Raw genomic sequence first — 22849 nt, 5'->3', positions numbered from 1 at the left:
AAATCGTAACAATCAACGATATAATGGCAGAGACATAGCTTAGTGAAGGAAATGATACCTTCTGACTGGCCAGTTTCCTGGGAGGCAGAGAAGTGCAGTTTCGGGCGGCAGGAGCCACCACTCGGCAAGCTCATCTGAACGGAAAAGGACATATTTCAAACTGGAAACGGAAGCATAAAGTATAGATTAGTCATTTTGGCAGTCAAAACTGATGGGTTTGTACACTGATAAGTGATTTCACTTATATACAATACCTGATAAGAATACTGAAGCACTCAGAACACATGGCTCGGCTGTCAATGTAGCTTTGTATGCTTACACGTCATCGACGGGTATACACTATTGGCCATTAAAATTGATACACCAAGAAGAAATGCAGATGGTAAACGGGTATTCATTGGACAAATATATTATACTAGAACGGACATGTTACTACATTTTCACGCAATTTGGGTGCATAGATCCTGAGAAATCAGTTTCCAGAACAACCACCTCTGGCCGTAATAACGGCCTTGACACGCCTGGGCATTGAGACAACCAGAGCTTGGATGGCGTGTACAGGTACAGCTGCCCATGCAGCTTCAACACGATACCACAGTTCATCAAGAGTAGTGACTGGAGTATTGTGACGAGCCAGTTGCTCGGCCACCATTGACCAGACGTTTTCAATTGGTGAGAGATCGGGAGAATGTGCTGGCCAGGACAGCTGTCGGACATTTTCTGTATCCACAAAGGCCCGTGCAGGACCTGCAACATGCGGTCGTGCATTATCCTGCTGAAATGTAGGGTTTCGCAGGGATCGAATGAAGGGTAGACCCACGGGTCGTAACACATCTGAAATGTAACATCCACTGTTCAAAGTGCCGTCAATGTGAACAAGAGGTGACCGAGACGTGTAACCAATGGTACCCCATACCATCACGCCGAGTGATACGCCAGTATGGCGATGACGAATACACACTTCCAATGTGCGTTCACCGCGATGTCGCCAAACACGGATGCGACCATCATGATGCTGTAAACAAAACCTGGATTCACCCGAAAAAATGACTTTTGCCATTCGTGCACCCAGGTTCGGTCGTTGAGTACACCATCGCAGGCGCTCCTGTCTGTTATGCAGCGTCAAGGGTAACCGCACCCATGGTCTCCGAGCTGATAGTCCGTGCTGCTGCAAACGTCGTCGAACTGTTCGTGCAGATGGTTGTTGTCTTGCAAACGTCCCCATCTGTTGACTCAGTGATCGAGATGTGGCTGCACGATCCGTTATAGCCATGCGGATAAGAGGCCTGTCATCTCGACTGCTAGTGATACGAGGCCGTTGGAATCCAGCACGGCGTTCCGTGTTGCCCTCCTGAACCCACCGATTCCATATTCTGCTAACAGTCACTGGATCTCGACCAACGCGAGCAGCAATGTCGCGATGCGATAAACCGCAATCGCGATAGGCTACAATCCTACCTTTATCGAAGTCCGAAACGTGATGGTACGTATTTCTCCTCCTTACACGAGGCATCACAACAACGTTTCACCAGGCAACGTCCGCTCAACAGCTGTTTGTGTATGAGAAATCGGTTGGAAACTTTCCTCATGTCAGCACATTGTAGGTGTCGCCACCGGCGCCAACCTTGTGTGAATGTTCTGAAAAGTTAATCATTTGAATATCACAGCGTCTTCTTCCTGTCGGCTAAATTTCGCGTCTGTAGCACGTCATCTTCGTGGTGTAGCAATTTTAATGGCCAGTAGTGCATAAGTAGTAGTTGCAATTCTTTGTGCCAGGGCAGAACGGCCACCAGTGCGAATTTGTGTTGTTCGTGTTGTTACCAAGCCTCGTAGGATGTATAAGGGACGTGAACATAATCAGATATTGAGTGATGACATGTATATCCTGCGCACTAGTGTGAGACAGTCATCAGCATCTGACAGAGTTTGAAAGGTGTTCCGTCGTGGGTCTCCATTTAGCTGGCTGGTCGAATCGTACAATATCCAGATTTGTGGGGCATAGGGATAACAGTGGTCCGACGTTGGACTGCATGGGAACGTGAGAGCAGGCATACTGATCATCAGGGTTCTGTTCGACGTCTTCCCACCACAAGGAAGGACCGCCATATTGTGCACGTACACATCGTATCCCCTTCACATCTCTGCCTCTCTAGCGCCAACGTAATGGGCTCCGCGCAGTATTTTGTGTCATCCCACACAGCAACTAGCAACAACTCGACAAGGGAATTACCGTCCCATACGTAGGCTGCCGCTAACGTGAAAACAGAAACGGCTGCATTTTAAGTGGTGCCACGACCGAGAAACATGGACAGCTGATGAATCACGTTTAGTTGTGTACATCGGGTAATGGTGACGACCTGGGGAGACGCCCTTCCAATATTTTGAAGAGGTACAGTGGTGTTACTCCTGGCGTCATAGTGTGGGAATCAGTGGAGTATGGCTTCAGGACATGGCTTGTAGTGACTGAGGGAACTCGGATGGCAGAACGGTCCGTCACACACATTCTATGTGCTCATGTGTTACCTTTCATGCGACAGTGTCATGGTGCCATGTTTCAATAGGACAATGCTCCTCTACACATGGCACACGCCTTTCTGAACTGTCCAAGTGATCTTCAGCTACTGCCTTGGCCAGCAATTTCCTCCACTCTGGCCCCAAAGGAATAGGTGCAGGACCAGTCAAGTCGTCAACTCCATTCCAATGTCGTATCCAGGATATCAAGGACCAGTTACATTTGTGGGCCAGCTTGCCTCAGAAGAGGATATAACGGCTTTATGACATCCTTCCGTACCGAATCAGTGCATGCATGCATGCCAGAGTGGGTGCAACATTTGTACCGGTAGGTGGGCTCATATTCCCAAACTCTTTATAAATTTGACTCGATTTCGTAATTACTGAAACAATGTCACATACTCTCTCAATCCGCGAAGTTTCATTTCGTTTTCTCTGTGCTTCTGGGTTTTCACTATTTTGTAGGCAGTTGACATACAGTCTGACACTCAAGTTGACGGAATATGTCAATTATTCAACTATTCAATTAAATATCATGGTGTGCTAAATCTATGTTGATATATTTCGTTGTGACTTATGCTATCCAACAGTTATTTAATGGGCAATGAGACAATAAAACAATAGTCGTATTCTGGGAAGTATCCTAGACTTTGTAAAGAATAAAAAATGAATATTAGTATTGTTCAGGAGCAGTTACCAATCAAACCACACAAGTTGCCTACCGACGCGCTGGGGTAACAGGCTAACAACGGCCAGTACCAGGTATTTGTAGAACTACAGCAGTGAGGGCGGGTCGCAAGTCGTGTTTGGATACCTCAGTGGTAGAGCACTTGCTAGCAAAAGGCATTGGTTCCAGGTTTGAGTTCAGGTCTTTCATAGAGTTTTAATCTGCCAGTAAGTTTTAAATTAGCGCACACACTGCTGCAGAGTGAATGTTCATTCTGTGCACACGAAACAATTTCTTACACCGTAATGTCACTGTAATATCTCTGTGCTTTGACTGGTAAAATTAAAATAATTTTAAAAATGGACCTCGTCACAGAAGATATATTACTAAGGCTTCACAGATTTTTTTTCTTTATGTACTCCGCAAACGTAGAACGTCACAAGATAGTGGAAACAGAGTCGAAAATGTTTCACTGCACTGCAGTATACAAAATTTTGGACAAATCTTGTAATATTTTCCACTTAAGGCAATTTTGCCAGTCACTAACTTGGCTCACTCTTTCATTACGCAAATTGCTGGTACAGGCTATTTTTCGAAAAGGCTTCACAACGTAGCTCTTTAGTAGGAGCTGTTCTGGTGCAATGGCTAGTTCTAGCACAATCCGATAGCTGACATTGCACTTATAACAGAGCTGTGCCAATGCTGTACGAACATTGTTTAGAAGTCCTAAGCTTGCAGATTTGAAAATGAGATTTCAAAACTTGTGGGAAAATTTAAGTACAATTTCGGCCACAAAAATGTCAGAGTTGAAAAAGAAAATTGACATAAACCAGGATAAAGACAACAGCTTTCAAGTTTTCAGTGCCAAAGATTCGAAAATGAAACATGCTGTAACAAACGTTGCAATGCTACAAGTGCATAGGTGAGTTACCCGTCCTCCTAGTGATGTAATTGAGGAAAGTTGAATTTGTTTGCTTGGTTGGATGCAAGTTGACGGGACGCCAACGTCGCATGGCCACCTCAAGCAAGCTCAGATGCGGAGACTAGGAACTCGTCTCAAGGAATGGGCAAATCACAAAACTGGAAATCTGGAACGCTGTTGCTGGCGTGGCGTTTGAGTAAGAGAGACAGTGCTCCAAGAAATGGTGAAATATGAAATAAGTTGAAAGACATTTTCTTACAGTTCTTCAAGAACCTATAATAAATCACAGTCAAATATTAAATCAAATCTGAATACATTTGCGATCTCAGAAAAATGGGGTGCATCCAGTGACACAGCAATATTTCGATACCTTTAAAATAAAAAAATTAGTACTTCACAGTGAACAAACATTTTTGCCCGCATCTCGTGGTCGTGCGGTAGCGTTCTCGCTTCCCACGCATGGGTTCCCGGGTTCGATTCCCGGCGGGGTCAGGGATTTTCTCTGCCTCGTGATGGCTGGGTGTTGTGTGCTGTCCTTAGGTTAGTTAGGTTTAAGTAGTTCTAAGTTCTAGGGGACTTATGACCACAGCAGTTGAGTCCCATAGTGCTCAGAGCCATTTGAAGCCAAACATTTTGACAATCAATACTAAATTAGCAAATTTTAAACGCTTCAGGCGATTTCAACATACAGTATCTCATATCGTAGCATTACACTATAGCTATCATTTCTGACTCTTACATATCTGTATATGCTCTAATTCTTGACTTATTACGTTCTTTATAACTTTTTCGTTATGCAGATGTTTGTCAGAACGTTGTAACCCCCACAGTTAAACAGTAAATGAATACAGCATGAATACCTCATACTTGTGTATTTATTTGACGGACAGTTTACTATTTTGCCAGTTACTTTATTTAAATATTAATTACAACTGATAACAAAAAATATTGGTAATTTAAGAAGCTGACACCACCTTTTGTGACTGCTAAAAGGTGCTTCTGATATGCAGGCCTAAACAATATTTAATGACGATTTGTCGTCATTCATTGAGAGTGCACTTGTGCAAGAATACTGGCTTATTTATTTATATTTATTGTGAATGGTCTGAGTGTGAGCAAAGGTTTATAACATTTCTTTACGCGAATAGTGTTGTGGAATATTCGTTTAGTCTGGGAAGGGTCATAAAAGCAGTCAGTTGCGGAACATTACACGAGTCATGTGGAGACTGGGACTTTTTCGAGTGAAGAGCTCAAGGGAATGATTCTGGGAACTTTTCCGTGAGTTCCGGAAGGAATCAGTCCTGCTTGTGCTAATGTGCATGATTCAGTCATATAGGTGATTGATTCTGGATGGTGAATGTCAGCTACAACACTCTAACTTTTGAAGGGACCTTACATTTCGAGAGATCTGAATGTGCTCCAGGTCAGTATCGCAGAACTGAGGAGAGACAGAGTGTGAGTTTCTATTCTTTGTATTGTGTGTTAATTTATAAATCATAATGTTGAACTCTGAACTGTTTTCGATTGGTGAATATTTTGTTTATTGTGATTATAAATGGACTTAGTTTTCATGTAGCTTTGATGACTTTTTAGTCTGAGGAATCTGCTAATATCCACGTAATTCTCTCAAAATAACTTTTCTGCATTTTAGAACAGTATTTCTGTCTGTATTACATTTATTGTCGTAGGAACACTTGCCATTTATTTGAGATGGTTCATGGAAAGGACGATATAACTGAACTATGGCCCAATTTTAAGGTTGTCCACAGTAAATCTAGACACAGTCAGAGCCAAGAGAGTGCAGAATGGGCAAATCAAGACAAAGAAAACATGTTAACTACATGGATGCAGGACCACAACACCACAGAGTGTAGCTGTGCATTAAGAATTGTGCAGCTAATGAAGAATGGCGCTGTACATTTTGGAATTAAAAGATCTCCGTATGAAGCAATGTTGGCTGCCCTCCTAAACATGGTTCGTCTTCAACAATTTTACATCCTGAAGCATTGATGAACGTTCACTCTGAGGATGGCCTGGAACATATAATTAATCAAGTGGGTGTTAGCAGTGAGACTCGGACTGAAACGTTGGAGGATAATGATCACAGTAAATCTCCATTGCAAGAGGATAACATACCAACAGGAACAGAGGTTAAGATCAGGGAGAAAGGAAGTATTCCTGACAATAATGACTACTGCCTGACTGATTTAGACGAGTCAAATCGTGCTATTACAAGACACAGAACTGAAGCATACAAGTGCTTAGAAGAACACGAATAAAGAATGCGGGCGGTGTTCAGATCGCTGCTTTCTAACTGTGGAAGAGAGCTGTACTATGACAGTTCCATTTCCCGACTTCGATAGAGGAAGAGGAGATGCTAGGTCGATCTTGGGTGTCGTCCTCGAGACAACGGCCGATGGCTTCTACTGAATCGGAACGAGAGATGGTGCGCTGAGCCAACTATACATACGGTAATAAATTTTTGTTTTTAAATAAGTATGGAAGGGACAACACGATATGCCACTGCGGCTACAACTACAACATGTTGTTTCAGGTCTCAGTTCAGTACTTGCCCTCTAAGAATAATCTCAGAGGAGTTAGTTCCAGCAGAGAAGACTGTTGCCCTGAGGACAGTGGCGACGCCTCTGTCGATGGGAAGCGGCCAGGGGTCCTTCAAATACAACTGCTAGCAAAAATGTCAGACTCTGAGATGCTTCTGCAAAAACAAAAATGTGTTGTGCAACTCAAAGTGCGGTGAGGGACGTTCTGTGCAATAAATTAATTTTACATAATATGACTATGTTTTCAAACTACAGGTGATAAATGCAACTTTCGACAGTGCACTATCCCTAGTCAATGTGTACTGTCTGACAGAACTGGAATCAGTAGTTCACTTTCACTAAATGGGCCAGTGAAGGTGCACTATCACCAGTGATGGTATACTTGAGGTCATTTACCTGTTGGCAAACTAACAGGCAATGAAACTGTAAAGATCTTCTTCTCATGTTAGCCTCTGTATTGTCATGGGCAACTGCATTATGTGTGGTCCAGTAACTGAATAGTAAAATGAAAGACTCTAAAACTAAAGGTCTCTGGTTCGATTGCCAGTCAATGTCAGGTTGCACTGTTGTTATGGGTCCACGTTAAATTATAGGCTTCCCCCCCCCCCCCCCCTTCCCTTCCCAACGGGCTGGGTAAGTCAGTTCAAAGGCCAGGGTAAGGCAACAGCATACCACCTTTAACAGAACCATACCCAGTAAAGCACTGTGGTGCTCTAAAAATTTATGACAACGTTGCCTTTTTAGTTGCGTGTTCATAGAGGAAGTATTCACAAACTCTTCTGGAAAGCAACTACAGACATTAAAACGATATGAATAATGTTTGAGGTCATTTAAGGTAATGTAATTTTTTTATGTCACATACAGCATATTTTGTTGGCCTTGAAGTTACGAGTTGAAAAAAAAAATTGACTAAAGATGTCACAAACCATTTTACCACTTTTCTAGAAATACTTGTAAAACAACTATCATGGATTAGTACATTTTCTCATTTGTTTTTTCTCGAGAGCGGAAGCATCACACACAATTAATATTTTTTTGCCTTTATGAACCGTAAATAGCCGATACGTGACAAATCTGTGAAGCAGTCTGTTGGCTGCTCGTGTAATTACGTAAAATAATTCTTTTGTAAGGCAGCATTTTAAAATCTTATTTCGCGTATATTCTGGATGACCCTCCCAAGAGTTGCTAGGCGCTTTTACTCTGTTTCAACAGATATTTACAATTTAGTTTCTGCGACTTCAAGTGTTAATACGAAGCGTCGGTTTAATTCCCGTTAAAACAAAATGATTTTTAAAATGAAATTTTTCGTGCCCCGTAGAGCGCTCCCAAGTTATTCTAGTGCGACCTTTGTTTTTACGATATGTATTAATAGGGACAGTAGAACACGAACACAACCAGTGTTCCAGCCCCCGGAGGAGGTTCGAGTCCTCCCTCGGGCATGGGTGTGTGTGTTTGTCCGTAGGATAATTTAGGTTAAGTAGTGTGTAAGCTTAGGGACTGATGACCTTAACAGTTAAGTCCCATAAGATTTCACACACACATTTGAACATTTTTTTTGTTCCAGCTGTGACAGCACCGCCCGCTTACTGTTACCGCCACGTGGCGGCGCTACTTAGTTTCTGCTCGATTACTTGTTTCTCTTCGTATTTTACTGTTCCTGTTAATATAAACCGAAAAAAATACCGCACTACACTAATTTGGAACCTCTCCGTCGAGTGAGCACAGGAAACTATGGTTCAAAAATCATTTTGTTTGTAACGGCAAACAAAGTTATCTTTTCCGCCGACACAAGGCTTCGCCTAAAGGACGTGATCACCAGTAGTTGACTGGGCGGACTACTGTTACACACTGGTAAAACAAAACTACAAATTTTTGTGAAAGCCCCAGTGAAAATGCGCCTGACGACTCTTAGGAGAGACACTCGATATAAATACAATTTACCGGGTGTTCGAAAAGTCAGTATAAATTTGAAAACTGAATAAATCACGGAATAATGTAGATAGAGAGGTACAAATTGACACATATGCTTGGAATGACATGGGGTTTTATTAGAACAAAAAAAAAAAAAAATACAAAAGTTCAATAAATGTCCGACAGATGGCGCTTCATCTGATCAGAATAGCAATAATTAGCATAACAAAGTAAGACATAGCAAAGATAATGTTCTTTACAGGGAATGCTCAATATGTCCACCATCATTCCTCAACAATAGCTGTAGTCGAGGAATAATGTTGTGAACAGCACTGTATAGCATGTCCGGAGTTATGGTGACGTCGAATGTTGTCTTTCAGAATCCCTAGAGATGTCGGTCGATCACGATACACTTGCGCCTTCAGGTAACCCCAAAACCAATAATCGCACGGACTTAGGTGTGGGGGCCTGGGAGGCCAAGCATCACGAGTGTCATGCGCAGTCACTGACGTTTTGCTGTCCAGGTCTATCTCTCGGACATTTTGTGAACTTTGTTTTTCTTCGTTCTAATAAAATCCCATGTCATTCCAAGCATGTGTGTCAATTTTTACCCCTCTATCTACATTATTCCGTGATTTATTCAGTTTTCAAATTTATACTGACTTTTTGATCACCCGGTACTTGTCATGAGAAACAAAACGTAAAACTGAGCCGTGCTCCGGCTCTCGTTTGTGCCGTTGACGTCGTGTATTGGGATGTCACCTCTCGCTTTCTTAATCTGTTCACTGGCGCCACTACGTTTGCTCGATTTGTCTGTCCGTCAGTGGCAGCAGCAGCGCTTATCGATAGCAAGTAAATCGGCAGCTGTGACAGAGCGGTTCTAGGCGCTTCACTCCGGAACCGCGCTGCTGCTGCGGTCGCAGGTTCGAATCCTGCCTTCGGCATGGGTGCGTGTGATGTCCTTAGTTAGGTTTAAGTAGTTCTAAGTCTAGGGGACTGATGACCTCAGATGTAGAGCCATTTGAACCATTTGATAGCAAGTACTGTGGTACTATCTTTGGAGCGACCACTAGTATTTCCGGGTCGTCGTGTGTCAGGCAGTTCGCTTAGGACGGAGGAGGAGTGAGGTCCGTACAGCGCCAATACTCGCCGGGACAGCTGGCGATACATGCACTGTCCGATGGAAGGATGTGGTCGCGAGAGTGCACGACCACGTCGAGGTCCCGATTCAGCGATTTGAAGTTGAATGGATCGTTATATTCGAGTAGTGCAACCTTCAGTTGTGTGTGTGTCCGTCCTTGCCTGACTTGAGTTGGTGCGACCGTTGCTTGGTCGTTCGGTCGATCGTGTCATCGGACGACGTGTATTTGGTCTTCCGACCGCTTCTGGGCCCTCTGCGTCTGTGTCCACTTGTGGTTCGTGCTTGTTGTTCCACAGTGACTGGTTTTAGTATTGTTTGAGTTGTTGGTGGAATTGTTTTCGCGGGTCCGTGTGTATCTAGTGTGTTTGAATGAGCAGTTATTTTAACGCTGTCTGCGTACTGCATTTGTGGGGTGGTTCCTTCTGCCTTTCGGTGTTTTAAAAGCCGAATTCTGCAGACGCAGTACTGTCTGTCACTTCGCTCTCGCCTGAATTATTCCATCGTTGCCCTGGTTATCAGATGTTAGGTGGCTTTGGTAAGAGGGTTGGTCAGCGTTTAAACTGTGCCTAGCTTCAGTTGCCATCCTGTTACGTGAGCATAGCTTTTGGATGCCTGTCTCACCGCTTACGCAGCTGCAGGGACTTTCCTCAGATCGATACTTGGAGCACTGTCTGTGGATTACTCCCCATTTTTTATTTGGTCTGATTGTGTCAAATGTTTAAAAATAATATTTTGTTTAAATTATTCCTATTTAGGCCTTCAGCCGTTAATTGTTCTGAATTGCTTGTGGCCTTCAGCCGACAAATAATTTTGAATTCTTTCTGAACAAGGCCTTTAGCCGTCAGCGTAGCTTGTGTTACAGTCATTTTTTTTAAATGATTGTTTTTAAAAAAATATTTCCTTATATAAAGTGTATGTGTTTACTGTGCAACCAGCGGTAATTGATTAGGTCCCGTCCACACCTTTTCCTGCTTTCCCTAAGTCCCACGTTTCAAAAACCTCGTAAAAATCTCTTCATGAACAACACTTACTTTCTCGAGTGGTCGAGGGGATAGGCAGTATATGGAATACGCAAATACCAGTACTGGACAACCTCCAAGACAACTAGTCGGATGAGGATTCCCTTATTGACGACAATGGAGGCGCCGACAACATTTCGTACGACGGAGCCTCTACGGTAATGCGTGAGCGGACTGCTGTAGTGCAGCTGGGGCCTGCTCAGTTTGTAAATTGGTCTCTCGGTAACTCCACACACGCTTGATATCAGAAAACAGTAATTGCAGCGAACGTTAACTTCGTGGTTCCACGTGAACCTGAAAGCTGTTCCTCTGTTCCGGATAACAGTAAAGAGCGTGAACCATTATTGTTCTCATATCTAAAATGCTTTCATAAGGAATCAGACAGTAGATACTTGCTTGTTTGTATGGTGTATTAATCACGATCTTGCTCCAGTGCACCTGGCAGCTTGTGGTTTGAAATTAAACAACACACATATTGCAGTTATGTAGTTTCTGTCGTTAACTCTGATTACTTTTTTTTTTGTGTTCAGTGCTGTATGATCGCGATCATTTGCAAGAAGTGTATTTGCGCTGACGTGAAATCATGAAGAAATGTGTTTGTCCTGATTGTTGTGTTTCTTTTGCTGCGATGTTCTGCGTCATGTGCGAATACACGCTGTGAACCAGTGTTGCCATTTCACGTCTTCTCTAAGTATTATTTATGAGAAGTGCTTTAGGAACTTCATCTTTTTTGTTTCTTTACGCGTTTTGTGTGCAAATTTTTAACTTCGAACAACAGGTTATTGGCAGAGAATACAATAAATGGTGTGTCGCTGCACTGCAATTCAAAAGCTTTCGACACGCGAGTGAAGGCAATAACTCACGATATTTTCGTTTAAGTCAGTTTAGCGCGACATTAAAACGGTCACTCTTTCATTTTCCGAGTTGTTGGTAAAAGTCATTTTTGGCAGAAGCTTCACAGTAAATTTGTAACAAACTGTCGTACTGTATTGGTATTTGTGTATTGTTTTTCATTGTAACTGACTTGCTTACACCTACCAGCACATGGAGCATTACGAAATAACACGTGGTGCACTTTATATTAGCTGATTTCCAACCAGAGCAGAACACGTTTTTGTGTATCAATCACTCACCTGTCGACGGTACACAGGCTACAACGATCCTCAGTCCACACTGCAACATATCATACCGGGAAGTGTTAACTACATTGGTAGCAATGCGACTTCTGAAAAACGCACCACAAATTCGAAGATACACTTACTTGTATTCTGAAAATCCTTCAATGAAAATAAGGACCTGCATTTCACCGATGATAACTGTTAATAGTACGTGTGTGGCCGGAACTACTTCTTGACTGTTCATTACTCAACAGGTAAGTTCAGAATATTTATGTGACCTAGTACATTTTAGTAAGGTTGGTGAGTATTGGCATCGTGCTGTCGGTAAACACGTTTATACACTAGAAGTACAGTTGACTAATGTTACTGAAGTGCCGCAATACTAGAGCTACAAATATCTTGATAATAATTCATGTTCGCATGTACATAAATACTGTGAGCAAGCAACTCTTTTCATTTGTTAGCTTCTATAAAAATAGTTCCGTCTGATTCTTCACAGTATTCAAACCACGTTGCAACAAAGCATTAGAAGAAACCTTACCACTTCCCACATAGCCCTATTTAGATTATGATAAAGCATTGCCTTAACTGCTCACGAGGATGCCGACACACGCGGACTGAATCGTGTCCGTGCTGGATATTGAAATGATCAGTTACTATGTAAAGTCTGAGGTAGGATGACTACGCTCACAGAGTTGTACAGTGCTTTAAATTATTTAACGAACTTTTCCGCTACAGTGAGATGATTTTTATAAACACTTTCAAAAAAAGTATATTTAAAAAAAACTGAATTTTTGTTTAATTCAAACTATAACTGCTTTCCAGTTGCAAGCAATTAACGAACAACGTTCCAGATCTGTCCATGGATCGTTCATCCTTGAACCATTTTATGTAAAGAAACTCTTACGAATGTAAAAGAACGGCTACTCTGTGTGAAGGAGAAATATCCTTATGGACGATCACGAAAAGACCGCGAAGCTAAATTAAATTCATTACGAGTAGAGATAAATTCTTCATTCTTTCAATGCTCCGTCGGTGAACTTTAATGTTTGTTACGTTACATCAGAATATTTTCCAAGCTATGTACGATTCAAAAATTTTCAGATGATATGCAGTAGATGAACGGTGCTGTTTATTTTTGATGTTCCGGGAATAAGTAGTGTCTCTGAGTGTTCCATAAAAGCTGATGACGTACTGTTCGTTATTACACGAATGAGATGCGAAATCAAAATACGATCTCTTCAGCCCACGAACCACACAAACTATTTAGCAGCTCGTTTATAAAATCAGCTCTGAGAATACGTTTCCCATAAAAAAAAACCTCTGTTGTTGAGCCGGATCAAACAGCTTAGTCCCTTTTGAATTGTAAGGAGTGATATATAAGCTTTTTTCGGCTTAAAATTGTTTTCGTGCTGTGCAGGGTGTATGTACATTATAAAGATGTGTGAAGAAATTTTCGCAAGTGAGCTCTAACGGCTGAATTTATTATTTTAAATGTTCGACTTTGTCAAACAATGCCTAACACAACGAGGTGTTGTGCGCCTAAAACAGGCATGAATTTAAAATGTGTGCAAATGAAGAACAATCAGAGCTGCTTTATTCAGTAAAGCTTGGTGAGCGAGCTAACAGAATATCGGCACGGCGATTGTCCACAACACAGTATCACAGAACAAAAATTCATTAGCAGCCCCTGCCAGCGGGTGGACTGATGTTATTAGCCTTTAAATATCAACAAAGCCAATACGAAACATTGTTAATTCTATGTACTTCCCGTTTAATATCTGACGGTCTAAAAACAAACCCGAAATCCGCCCTTGGCATCCCACTGTGATGTGGAGCCAGTATTTGTATGAGTTTGCCATCGGCATTGCTCAAGCAATGAGATAAATTCCATCTTGTATTAAATAGGTTAGCAACAGCTCTCCGATCAGTGTCTGTTTTTGGCAGCTATAACAAAAAGCCAGTATGCTTAGTGCATTTATGAACGAGGGTCACTCCAAAAGAAATGCACACTATTTAATTAAAAAATCCATCTTTTATTCCACATGTTTGAAAGTTTTAAAATGTGTAAATAAATCCTTTAAGAACAATATTTTCATTTCTCCACATAATTTCCATCCCTCTCAACTGTCGTACGCCATCTTGGAACCAGCGCCTGTATACCCATACGGTAAAATTCTGGACCAACCAGTTGGAGCCACTGCTTGGCAGCGTGCGCATGGGAGTCATCATCTTCAAAGCTTGTTCCACGAAGAGAGTCTTTCAGTTTCCCAAAGAGATGATAGTCACATGGAGCCAGGTCAGGACTGTAAGGCGGGTGTTTCAGTGTTGTCCATCCGAGTTTTGTGATCGCTTCCATTGTTTTTTGACTGACATGTGGCCCTGCATTGTCGTGCAACAGCAAAACATCCTGCTTTTGCCCATGTGGTCGAACACGACTCAGTCGAGCTTGAAGTTTCTTCAGTGTCGTCACATAAACATCAGAAATCATGGTGGTTCCACTTGGCATGATGTCCACAAGCAAGAGTCCTTCAGAATCGAATCACACCGTAGCCGTAACTTTTCCTGTATAAGGTGTGGTTTTGAATTTCTTTTTTCTTGGGTGAATTTACATGATGCCACTCCACTGATTGCCTCTTCGTCTCTGGTGAAAAATGATGGAGCCATGTTTCATCACCAGTCAAAATTCTTCCAAGAAATTCATCTTCACCATTCTCGTACTGTTCCAAAAGTTCGCTGCATACTGTTTTTCTTGTTTCTCTGTGAGCCACTGTCAACATCCTGAGAACCTACCTGGCACAAACCTTTTTTAACCCCAACACTTTCAGTATTCTGCAAACACTTCCTTCCCCAATCCCAACGTAGCGTGAGAATTCGTTCACTGTGATGCGTCTGTCAGCAGTCACCAATTCGTTAACTCTCTGCACACTGTCTGAGTGTGTACAGTACGATGCCTGCCTCTGCGAAGACAATCCTCAAGATTGCCGTGCCTGCTTTCATCACGTAACCTGCTTGCCCACCGATTAACTGTACTGCGATCGACAGCAGCATTTCCATACACCTTTTTGAACCTTTTGTCGATGTTCCCCACTGTCTCGTTTTCACTGCACAGGAATTCTATGAGAGCACGTTGCTTCTGACGAACGTCAAGTGTAGCAGCCATCTTGAAGACATGCAGTGACGGCGCCACTCACGGGAACAGGTTGAAATAAGTTTGAAAACAAGCGGGAAGGATGTATCTACACACTGTAAAACTTTTACACATGCAGAATGAAAACTGTATTTTTACAAAAATAGTATGCATTTCTTTTGGAGTGACCCTCGTAATATTATGAAGGTAGTGTGACTTCCGTGTTCAATGTGTATGAGTCTGATGATCACGATAATAGTAGACATTGATAGCACAGAGCATAAAAACCTTGAAGACGAGGAGCCACAAATAGATGCGAACGACGCACCTCAGTTTAGCTGACGTACTACCAAGGTGGTGGTGGTTAGTGTTTAACGTCCCGTCGACAACGAGGTCATTAGAGACGGAGCGCAAGCTCGGGTTAGGGAAGGAATGGGAAGGAAATCGGCCGTGCCCTTTCAAAGGAACCATCCCAGCATTTGCCTGAAACGATTTAGGGAAATCACGGAAAACCTGAATCAGGATGGCCGGAGACGGGATTGAACCGTCGTCCTCCCGAATGCGAGTCCAGTGTGCTAACCACTGCGCCACCTCGCTCGGTGTACTGCCAAGGGGATGGAGGTTGAGGCTGTACTTTGTACCCACCTTTCGAAAATATTGTAATCTAGTCAGTTGCTTTGTATATACAAATTTGTTGTCTTTAATGAATTCTTCTACCAATTCTCATAAGCGTTTTACATTTTCCAGTTAAACGTAACCAAAAATTTAAGTTGCTTTCACCAATGAATGTCATATTCAGTATTTTCACTTACACTTCACTATCTATTCAAAAAGTACGTTGTGAGTAAAAGTAAGCAAAAAATTAACGAATTTTGCGCTCCTTAAATGTTTTATCGTGGAACTCTTTCCTCTGTCCCCTCCCCCTCTTACGTTAGTATATGTCACTGAAAGTCCGTTGATATCCTTAAGAGCGTGCTAAAATGATATTGTTGAATCCATGTGCACTTATGGATGTCCTTATGTTGGGAAAACCCATTCATAATTTGACATTCCTTCTGGTGATGTACTCCACGTACTCGCATTGTTATTCAGTGTTTCTTCATAAAATGTCCCAACCACACTACTGTTTAAACGAGACACAAACCTACTGTTTGAGTCCCACAGAACAAACATTTCTTGATATGGGGACGTTGCCTCTATAATGTCTCTAAGGGAGTCAAAACGTTTCTCTTAATCAGCTATCACAGGGGGCATATGCTGCAGTTATTACCACTTTCTTACCAACTACAAGAACCTCTTATTAACTTACTCCCAGTTCTGTATTCTTTTCTGTACGAAAATCGATTTCTCAACTGTAGCTCGCATCCCACTCCGTATATGCTGGTATTTCTTAAGATTTTTCACTGCCTGTACCTTTCTTTGTTAAAACCAAAATATCTACTTGCTGTTTCTTAACCTCTGACATCTCGTATGATCTCTTGGAATTTATTGCTCAATCCCAGAATTCCAGTTCGAATCATCAGCTTACGAAGTCGTTTTCGTTTTCCATAAGACCCACCGGTTTCTTCTTTCTTTTTGAGATACATAGGAGCCACTCTTTTACCCGTACAGGAAGCCAGCCTGAGCGGAAGTCTCAGTCTGGAGGACCAGGGGCCTTTACCATCGGATACAGCCTCGCCTTCACTGCTGCAGTGAGATCCATCTTCCCGCAGCGCCTACACTACACTGAAAAAGCAGTGTTGGTTTACCTCACAGCCCCAGTTTTCCGATGATCGCCCTCTCCACCTACACTGCCATTAAAATCTTCCCCGTACCCTGGCGCTGACGAGGTACTACCATCCGGGCGAGGTGAACCAAGCTTTTTTAACGAGGTGTTACTCCTCCCCCTCCTCCTTTCTCAACCGGGCTTGGGACCCGCTAATATCCTGTTAACTGTACCACACAATCTGTGAAATCTGCTTACTTTATTGGTAAACTCCATCCTGTCACAGTAAGAGAAATCGTACTCAATTCAGGGAAACTGTTTACTTGATCTATAACTCTGCCATTTACAACACTTTTTGTTTTCAAGTGATGTTACCTGTGGAAGGCGATAGCTTTGGTTTTGGTAACAGATATATCCGGGTTAAAATATTTGTCTACGTTTTGCAGCTCATTCTCTGCTAATCGCAAGTTGTCTTCTGAATAAAAATAATCTGGTCATCTGCAATTAAAATGTGTATTTAAACCTATATTGTGCACATCAAAAGAATTTTTAAGTGAACTTTGTCACGCCTGTGAGTGCGTCAATGTTTAGCCTGTAAGGCCTGTCTCCTAAGAGACATCAGGCGCATTTTCTCTTGTGTTTAGGCAGATATTTGAAATTTCGTTTTTCCAGTGCATATTTGGTGTCAGACCAAACAAATACTGCTCATCTCGTCTTTCATGCGATTTCATGCGATTCTCATCAGGTTAGCTAGGTTTAAGTACTTCTAAGTTCTAGGGGACGGATGACCTTAGAAGTTAGTCCCATGGTGCTCACAGCCATTTGAACGAGAGCTCAGAGCCGGCCAGGGTGGTGCTGCTGGAGTACTCATTATTCTTTGTGTTTATACTCGCTGTTATCACATACCGATAACACGAATATCCCACTAGACTAATTTGGGGCCGCGCTTTCCGTCGTCACTGTACGTCGTATCAAAGACATAATGAGCAGTATTTGTTTGGGTTGACTCCAGCTTCACAGAAATTGCAAGTATCTGCCGAAACACCAGAGAAAATGCGCCTGACGATTCTTAAGAGGGACACCCGATATATTAAATAGTTCAGGAGCCATTGGGATCCTCTGTTTTAGAAGATGTCTCTCTTGTTTCGGCTGTTTATTTCTGCAAGAATAGTTTATTTAAGAAAAGGGAGGAATACAACCTGGCAACACTCGTTTCATTCATACATTCTGAAAATTCTTTTGCGTGATCAACATTAATCTGTGGGAAATAATGGAAATTAAATCCCGAACGTTAATTCAAAACCTATACAGAATTACACCAGTAAAAGTTGAGCCAAGACAAATTGGCAGCAAGAAAAATAATGAAACCAATAATGATATACAATATGATGCGAAAATTAGCAACTGACCCTAAATAATGCAAAGTTTGAGGTCATCCACGTAAGTATTAAAAAGAATCCGTTAAACTTCGGTTGTGCGATAAATCAGTCAAATCTAAAGACCGAAAGCTCAGCGAAATACCTAGGAATTATAATTACGAACAACTTAAATTAGAAAGAACACGCAGAAAATGTTGTGGGAAAAGCGAACCAAAGACTGCGTTTTATTGGCAGAACATTTAGAAGATGCAAGGCCTACTAACGAGACTATCTACACTCTTGTTCACATGGTTCAAATGGCTTTAAGCACTATGGGACTTAACATCTGAGGTCATCAGTCCCCTAGACTTAGAACTACTTAAACCTAACTAACCTAAGGACATCACACACACCCATGCCCGAGGCAGGATTCGAACCTGCGACCGTAGCAGCAGCGCAGTTCCGGACTGAAGCGCCTAGAACCCTCGGCCACAGCGGCCGGCTACACGCTTGTCCGTCCTCTTTTGGACTGCTTACCATATATGATTAACAGATTACACCGAGAAAGTTCAAAAAAGGGCAGCACGTCTTGTATTATCGAGAAGTATGGGAGAGAGTGTCACGGACATGATACAGAATTTGGGGTGGAAATTAATAAGACAAAAGTGTTTTTCGTTGCGGAGGAACCTTCTCACGAAATTTCAGTCACCAACTTCCCCTCCGAATACGAAAACATTTTGCTGTCGCCGACCTGCATAGTAAGAAAAAATCATCATAATAAAATAAGGGAAATCAGAGCTCGCACTGAAAGATATAGGTGCTCATTTTTTCCGCACGCTGTTCGTGAGTGGAATAATAGAGAATTAGTGTGAAGGTGGTTCGATGAATCCTCTGCCAGGCGCTTACGTGTGATGCCATGCAGATGTACTGTACATGTAGATGATAAACTAAAATTGTAAAACATTTTACTACAGCAAAGTCTCTCCATCGGGCCATCGGATCAGTCGCTGCAGTGTTACCTTTGAAAAGCCGTCGTCACAAACTTGACAGGCGTTATATCTGACAAAACTTTGATGATGGACCGGCAATGGTGTGCAACAAAATTCCCTCGTCAGCAGTGTTAATCCCCTTTGCTAAGAGTTTACTGGCGTTTTCCTGCGTCCCCTATTCGCCCAATGTGTGATGGGCGGTGTGACCATTTCACGTCCGCGTTTGTGCGTGTTTGCAGCACTTCGAAAAGCCGAGAGAGTAAACTTATTCGCCTGCCCGCCGTGTTTCATACAGCAGCAAACTGTCCCCTGCTGCTCTGCTTGCTGATACGGGCCGTTTAGCGCTCGTTATCGGATTTGCAATATTAATGAACTGCGTCAATCCGCCGCATATGCCGACAGAAATCCGATGCTCGTTGGATAACTAACAATTCCTGGTGTGACGTAAAGGACGACAAATGGATGCCAACGCGTAATTTGTCGTTTCCGGAGAGACCGTGTTGTGCTTAATTATTCCCCTTGCTTCCCCTTTATAAATCAGTTACCAAGCCTGTCACTCTGACTCACTTAAAATGTAAAATTATTGCCAATGAAACACATTTGCAGCTATTTTCAGTACTTATGTTCAGCGGAAATCATTTGGGCTCAACAGATATTGGTAATCGTGCCTCGGGAACTGGGAAAAATACACATTTATTGGAAAGTCCCTTGCGGAAAATTCTCTTCATACCTCACTGGACAAAGCTTGCAATAGCAGATACAGAAAATTACTTTTCAAGCATCATCTTTTTTATATATGGATCCACACCCATCGTAAGTTTCTTAAATGAAGTCATTTTACGGAATTGGCTGTTATTTTGAAATGACAATTGTCTCTTTTTTTTTCATTTCTTTTCGGCCTACTAGGGACCACGGGGCTCGTCCTAACTCTCAGCTAGGGTCTTCTGCTTTTTCTTGGCCCAGTTTGTCTTCATCTTCTGGCTGTGAGCCTGCTTCCTCTCATCCGTCCACTTGGATCTGGTGGTGTCTGTACACTTCTTGCTTGTGAGGGACAGTGGGAAGACTCCCTGCAGGATGGCCTGTCGGTATTGAGTTCGGTTCTCGGTTGTCTTTAATGGGATCTGCAGTTCCTCTAAGTCTGATTTAACAGATGTGAGCCACTCGGCTTCAGACACCTTTCCCCTGCTTATTACTAGGGCCCGGATTTTAATTACCTAAAAAACAGTGAAATAGGCAAGCATTCATGACCTAAAACTTACATAAATATGACCTTAAAAATAAAATATGACTTAATAGAAGTTTATTTAAAGCATTCTTGTTTGTTTATTTAATTTTTTATTCACCATAAAGTAATACAAAATTCACTTCTCAAAATATTGTAAGTATAGTTCTTTCATTCTGTGGGGTTTGTGGCTAATTTGCACATGTTTTTTGAATGTCTGAATGTTTTATTTTCTAAACACAAAGTACAGTGAAAAGATCATCTATCGAAACAGTAAAACAATGTTTTTATTTCTACATAGTATTTGAAGCGTTTCACATTATTTAATACCGTATGTCAATCTTCAGTATCTGTAAAGTTGCACTGGATCACAAGGTGCATTTTCAGGTTTTCCATTGTCAAAGATCTACGGTTGTCGCCGAGGATAGTTTTGTACTGGATAAGCTCCTCTCCACTTCACAAGACGTTACTGGAGCGTATTTGAAGGCAGCCAGGTCACTGGAGTTCAGCTTTGTTTCAGTATCTTCAAATGTTGCGACATTCCCTGAAAGACTGTCACTAATTTTGCACAGTGTAGAATATCCAGGATTCCGTTGGAGAACACTTTGCAATTTGGTTTTCACTTTGTCAGCCACATGACGACGAGCTCGACCCAACGCACTCTGCACATGTTGCACAATACGCAGGGCCTCACATAGCTGAGTGCCAGCAGCTTCCAGTCGTTTGATGGCTTTTGATGTCACTGAAAAATTGCCGTTGATGTATGCCAAGTTTCGAGACAATGTATCTGTAAAAACTTCTTTCACAATTTTGATAGCATTTGATTCATCGCTATGAAGCTCACAGAAGGTTGTCTTTATTTGGGTGTAGTTGGTGCGGTAATACTCAGCAGCATTAAACCAAGAACCCCATCGTGTAAGAACAGTTTTAGGTGGGAGGGGCGTTGAAGGTGCTTGTTCCTTGAATTTCTGCACCCGTAGCGGAGCCTTCACATAGATTTTCTTGCCACAGGAAATTAATTTATCCACGTCAGGGTTATTTGATCCCACCTCTTCGGCAACTCTGTGCAACGCATGTGCAAGGCAAGTGGCGTACACCATACTGAGATAGAGAATCTGAAGCCCTTTGGGTGCTTTAGCCATATATGAAGCACCATCTGTTACAAGCAGCAAAATTTGGTTCTTTTCACACTATCCGGCCACAGTAGCTTCAGAGAGCTGTCAAACAAAATAGCAATCATCGAATTGTTTACTCTATCGAGAGCTTCACACGTTAGTAGGAACATATCTCCAGGGCCACCAACTTTTATAACACCAACAACAACACTTGCAATATATCGCCCACTAATATCCGTAGTTTCATCTATTAACAGCCAGATCTTTTGCTCAGCAAATAGTAATTCGTATTTTGTTGAGCACATCATTGTGGCATACGGATAAATAGTTCTTTCTCAGTGTAGATTCATCTGGAACTGGATGTGTTGTGTACTTCTCCAAGAACCGTCTGAAGCGTGGATTCTTCAGCTTTTCCAATGGGATGTTGCAGTACATATCACACAAATCCTTGCAGAATGATTGCATGGTTGACGATTGACCTATCTGTTCAAATAACAGCGTTTGCCTGCCGTTGTTTTCAGCACTTCGTTTCACACAGCTGCTGTGTTTAGCGGTATTACAGTGTTGTTGCACATTAAAGTGCTTTTCTGCACTAACTTTAACTTCACACAGTTTACAAAATAATATTTTCCCGTCAGTAGTAAAGAACCTCCCTCCAAATTCTCGAACATATCCACGCAATTTCACGCTGTCGGAGCACTTTGCTTTAGGCATGTTGAACAAGTCAAAGGCTGTATTCAAACTGGCTACTGGGAACACCTGTGCGACTGCGATGATTATTAGGGCAGAAGCCGCCTTTTCGGCTCTGAGAGCGTATTGTCGACTCTGCGCGAAACGTGAAACGACTGTTGTGATAACCGATTTTCTGCTACAGTCCTGAGAAATAAAGCTGTGTACTAATTTATCTGTTTATCTTTCATAATAGCATGTTAAATATTGTCTTGTGAGCAACATATTCATTTTCTTATTCGTGTGTCCCGTAAGATACGAGAAAAACGGTATAAGCATTTTTGGCAAACGTTAACGGAAATATGACCTATTACATAAAATGTGAGCCGCAATATGACCTATTACTAAAATTTGTTGAAATATGACTTTATATGCACAATCAAAATACACTCCTGGAAATGGAAAAAAGAACACATTCACACCGGTGTGTCAGACCCACCATACTTGCTCCGGACACTGCGAGAGGGCTGTACAAGCAATGATCACACGCACGGCACAGCGGACACACCAGGAACCGCGGTGTTGGCCGTCGAATGGCGCTAGCTGCGCAGCATTTGTGCACCGCTGCCGTCAGTGTCAGCCAGTTTGCCGTGGCATACGGAGTTCCATCGCACTCTTTAACACTGGTAGCATGCCGCGACAGCGTGGACGTGAACCGTATGTGCAGTTGACGGACTTTGAGCGAGGGGGTATAGTGGGCATCCGGGAGGCCGGGTGGACGTACCGCCGAATTGCTCAACACGTGGGGCGT

Source organism: Schistocerca americana, chromosome 1, assembly GCF_021461395.2.
Source record: "Schistocerca americana isolate TAMUIC-IGC-003095 chromosome 1, iqSchAmer2.1, whole genome shotgun sequence".
Classification (NCBI taxonomy): Eukaryota; Metazoa; Arthropoda; class Insecta; order Orthoptera; family Acrididae; genus Schistocerca; species Schistocerca americana.
The sequence above is the reverse complement of the archived record's forward strand: the minus strand, read 5'-3'. Positions refer to the sequence as shown.